Source organism: Enhydra lutris, unplaced genomic scaffold, assembly GCF_002288905.1.
Source record: "Enhydra lutris kenyoni isolate GAN:26980312 unplaced genomic scaffold, ASM228890v2 scaffoldscaffold199, whole genome shotgun sequence".
Lineage (NCBI taxonomy): Eukaryota > Metazoa > Chordata > Mammalia > Carnivora > Mustelidae > Enhydra > Enhydra lutris.
Window position 1 is genome coordinate 62,224 of NW_019154283.1, and position 5,319 is coordinate 67,542.

Sequence of the window (5,319 nt, forward strand, 5' to 3'; positions counted from 1 at the left end):
TTGTATCCTTTGGATAAATACCTAGTAGTGTAACTGGTGGGTTGTAGGGTAGTTCTATTTTAACTTTTTGAGGAACCTCCATACTTTTTTCCAGAGTGGCTGCACCAGCTTACATTCCCACCAATGATGTAAGGGTGTTCCCCTTTCTCCACATCCTCGCCAATATCTGTTGTTTCCTGTGTTGTTGATTTTAACCATTCTGACTGATGTGAGGCTGATTGTTTTGATTTGTATTTTCCTGATCAAGAGTGATAAGCATTTTTCATGTGTCCATTAGCAACCTGTACATCTTCTTTGGGAAAATGTCTATTCATATCTTCTACCCATTTCCTTTTTTATAATATTTATTTATTTATTTGAGAGAGAGAAAGAGAGCATGAGCAGAAGGAGGGGCAGAGGGGGAGGGAAACAAGCCGGCTCTCTGCAGGGCTCAATCCCAAGATCCTGAGATCACTACCTCAGCCGAAATCAAGAGCCAGATACTTCATGGACTGAGCCACCCAGGTACCCTATCTTCTGCCCATTTCTTAATTTGATTATTTGTTTTTTGGGTGTTGAGTTTGATAAGTTCTTTATATATTTTGGATATTAACCCTTTACTCATAAAGGGTTAGTTTACTCATAAAAGGTTAGATATGTCATTTGCAAATATCTTCTCCCATTCTGAAGGTTGCTTTTAATTTTTGTTAATTGTTTCCAGCACTGTGCAAAAGCTTTTTACTTGAAGTCCCAATAGTTCATTTTTGCTTTTGTTTCCCTTGTCTCCAGAGATGTGTCTAGTAAAAATTTGCTATGACGTAGATCACAGAGACTAAAAAGAAATAACCAAAGTTAATGTGTGAATTTTAATTAGATCCTATTTCAGGGGGAAATCTTTTTATAAAACACATTCAGGAAACAATTTAGGAAATTTAAATATATACTGGTAGTTAGAAGAAATTGGAAAATTATATTGATTTGTAGATATGATAAGGATACTGTGGCTGTACAAGAAATTATGCCTTGTTTGCCTTAAAAATAAAGCTGCCAGTAATTTTACCAGCAAAACTGGGTTTATGTGGGAATAGCAGAGAGTTCCGATTCAGGACAAGCAAGCTATGGCAAAACCCTAGGAAAATCCAACAAACAAAGGAGAGGAACATTATTTTATGGGGAAGAAGGAGGACTTTGGGAGATGTTCTTTTGAACAAGTTCATTGGAGAAAAGAAAGGGTTCAGTGTGATGGCCATTTCTCAATGGCTGAGTTGCAGGGGTGTGGATTTCTTGTAGGAGATGCAGTGTACATATTTCCCTGTTAAGATAGACTTGTAATGATTATTTCCTGTCCAGAGTCTTCTCTCAGGGTGTGTAATTGACAATTCTCCCTGTAATTTCCCTACTCGACCCCCCCTTCTCACATCCCCAATCCACTTTAGTTGAGATTTTCCTTTATTTATTGTCATAGCCTCTATTCCTAGGACATGAGTGCTGAAATATTGAGAAATTAAGTGGCATTGATTTGTGTATCTTACTTAAAAATACTCTTCAAAAAGTATATACATTCTCATGCATATATATGACGAAATATTAAGAATTATTAAATATGTGCGTGGATCTCTGCTTGCACCCAGTATGTGTAGATGTCACTACAAAATTCAGGAAGCACTTTTTGGAAGATTCCTCACTGTTTTCCCAGGTACTCATTACACGGCAAAAAGGAGGATCCAAGCTCATTTTGTGGGGTCTCTCCTCTGGCCATGTCTATTGATCACATCAATTTCCAAAGTTTCGCCTTCATATTTATGATTCTCATAGCTGTTACGTTTTCTTGGTTTAGATGGACAAATTAGTGCATTGTTTCTTCTTTTACCTCTGATTCTTAAAAGACAAATTTACAAAGTATACTTCTTGTCCTGTATTGAAGTTAACATCTGGTTTCTCTCTTTCGGTCCGCTGGTGTGTTGCAACATAATATTGTGGGTCGTTATTTTTATTAGCCCTGATTATAGTACAATTACACCCTACATATTTTGTGAATGTTTCAGTTTGTCTCTTCTACACTAGATGAATGGTGGTTATTTTAAACTGTTCTGTCTGCTGCAGCACCCAAGCTAGATAAAAAGTCTGCAGCATTTTTAGTGTTTCAATATTTTAAGGATAAGCTTCTGATGAATGAACAATAGAACATAGTATTTAGGGAAGGGGCAGCTGATAGGCTTAGCCAGAATTTCAGGGCAGTAAAGGCTGTTTTGATAGGGTCAAAGAAAGGGTCTCTACATCACATTCAACAAGTGGCCAATCAGGCTGACGCAATGAGGCTGCTCAGTAACTTACTAGGAAACCACCGGCGGTGGGCGCGCGCTTGGAAGGCTGCAGGCGCCATGGGCAGAGTGAGGAACGGCGCCAGCACCCAGCCGCGGGGACGAAAGCGCCCCGGGGATCCCGCCACCGCTTGTGCAGCCATCGCGGTCATGGGCGCCCGGCGCCCCCCTTTCCAAGTCCGCGTGGGGAGCCACGCGGCGGGAAGGAAGTCAGCGGCGGCCAGGCGGGATCCCGCAAGGTTGCGGCGGAAGCGCTGGTGGCGGCGGGCCCGGGAGGCAGGCTCCAAAGGCCCGCTGCGATCCCCGAAGCCGCCGGCGCCCGCCGTGTCCTCCGGCGAGATGGACCTGGGCGCGCAGCGGGAGCGCTGGGAGACGTTCAGGAAGCGGCGGGGCCTCAGCTGCGAGGGCGCCGCCAAGTTCCTGCTGGACACCTTCGAGTACCCAGGCCTGGTGTATCACACCGGAGGCTGCCACTGCGGCGCGGTCCGCTTCGCCGTCTGGGCCCCCGCAGACCTGCGCGTGGTGGATTGCAGCTGCAGGCTGTGCAGGAAGAAGCAGCACCGACACTTCCTCGTCCCGGCCTCGCGCTTCACTCTCCTGCTGGGCGCCGAGAGCATCGTCACCTATCGATCCCACGCGCACCCGGCGCTGCACAGCTTCTGCAGTAGGTGCGGGGTGCAGAGTTTCCACGCCTCTGTCTCTGACCCCGGCGTGTATGGCGTCGCCCCGCACTGCCTGGACGCCGGCACCGTGCGCAGTGTGGTCATCGAGGAGGTCGACGGTGGCGACTGGGGGGAGGAGGCCGTGAAGGAGCCCAAGGCCATCCAGAGCGCGTCCCCCGAGTGAGCCCCTGCCTCTCCTTCCGAAGAGGAGCAGTGACTGGGGCCGCAACACGCCGGAAACATGCCCGCCGCCCCCCCACCCCCGAGGGAGCCCTCTCAGTGCTTGTGAAGGGATTGCTGTATGAAAGAGGTCGGTTTCTGGACTGATGAACCCGTGATGTCTCTCCAGGCTTCCACCCCTTCCCTTTCAGTGTTTCGCAACGAACTTGGACTTGCTTATGATCAAAAAACTGAGCACACATTTGTCTGTCAACAGCCATAATCTTCCAATCCAATAAGCAAGTAGTGTCTCTACTTTTTCAAGTCGCCTTGTGTAACCCTGCCTTGTATTCTTTATTCTTCGTGTAGTTCTCATAGATCATTTTCAGATCATTCATATGTACTGTACCGTTACGGTGCTATTGTGAACGAGATTGTTTTTAATGGTCGCATCTGGTATGCAGGACCACTCCCTATATCCAAACACTTTGGTGAACATTTCTTAGGACGTTTCCTGTTGATTATCTGCGTGCGTGTGTGTAATTTAGGTCAGCACTCGCGTTTTCGCTACTTAGAGATAGGTCAGCACTCGCGTTTTCGCTACTTAGAGATAGGCGTTGATTTCAGCCATGTTGTTTATTTAATGTGTTTTTATATAATATGCTTAAGCCTCATTAGTGTGACATACCCCATTGTGCTTATGTTTTCACATGATGCTGCCACTTTCCTTGGTTTTGTTTTAGAAACTGTCTGTGGGTAGGGTGATGGGGAGGCAGAAGAATGAGAAAGATGTCTGTGCGCTGTATATATGCCCTCTTTGATGTTTTGAAATTCCTATCTTGAACATGTGTTAAGTATTCAGATATAAAGTGTTCCAGAAGTAAATACTTAGTAACTATAAAACTATGTATTTCTATGTTGTACATTATAGATCAGCATCAATTTATATGTAATTTCTTTATATCTGAGATTTTTATCAAACAATAGGTGGTGAGAGTGTCTTTTCCTATCAAATGATATGTATAAAAACGTCATTTAATAGCTTTGTAGAATTTAAAAATGTGGATCTTCTGTAACTTGTTTAACCAACCTCTTCTCATGGATAGTTGCCTTTTCCCCCCTAGATTTTGACTATAATAATATTTTGAAGGAGTAAAGTAGAAATAAATATTCTGAGTGTTCTCTCACTTGGATAAAAGGGCCCAGAACTCTTTCCATCTCTTTTTCTTGCTGTTTGTCTCTCTTGTGTACATATATTTCATTAGATGTGCATACCATATACATTGAATTAACTTGACATAACAACTTATAAATGATTTAAATAGGTATGTGTTTTCATGTATTGCAAATAACATGGGAGCCATCACACAGAAGCTATCGTCCTTCAATTGTTAGCTCTCATTTTCCATCATCCTCCCCTCCCCAGCCTAGAGGAAGGGAATTTACGACCCTCTGCTCCTCAAGTTCCTCTTTTGTTATTTGGAATAGCTTGGCCCATCCCTTTACCATCTAGAGGTTGGGTTGAGGTAGAAAAGGGAGAGAGAGAGGGAGAGAACCTGAACATGCACATATACCCCTAGGAGATTCAGTCATCTTTGTGGTCAGAAAAGACCAAGTGCACCTAGAGTTACACCTATATGACATTCCATTGTCCATTGCATGGATGGGATCCAGAGAGAAAGAAAAAGAAAATGCTCACCTTCATGCTTCTACCATGTCAGTATTTCTGTACCAATAAATGTGTGCATGTATATTTTCTTTTTCGGAGTCACTTTTCTTTAAAAGTCAATATTGATGTTTCTGCTTCTCTGTGCCATGTGCAAAGCACTCATGAGTTTATTTTGTTAAAAACTCACATTCAGAGGGTTTCAGAGAGCATTGTTAACCTGCATACCATTTATGGGTCCTAGGTTGCCTTTCCACTTGTGGGAATGCAGGTAGGGGACAGTTGTGTGGTGAAAAGGGATGGGAGACAATGCTAGAACCTGAGGATGGACAAACTGTTGAGAAAGGGGATTATCTCCCAGATACCGAGGACAGAGATTTGGAGGGAAAGAGAAGCAATAAGCAGCTCAAAACCAATGAGGAATATTGGGAAAAGAACAGAGGTGTTTAAGGGAGTCTTGGGAGTTTTGACACAGGTTGTGCGATGTCAGTGTTTTTCCCCCTCCCTCCAAGGAAAGCCTTAATGTTGCTTT

General features: G+C 44.0%; 1 pseudogene; it reads left to right on the forward strand.

Moving 5' to 3' along the window:
• Positions 1 to 2,360: 2,360 nt before the first annotated feature.
• On the forward strand, positions 2,361 to 4,866 carry LOC111140155 (annotated as a pseudogene).
• The last annotated feature ends 453 nt before the right edge of the window (positions 4,867 to 5,319 follow it).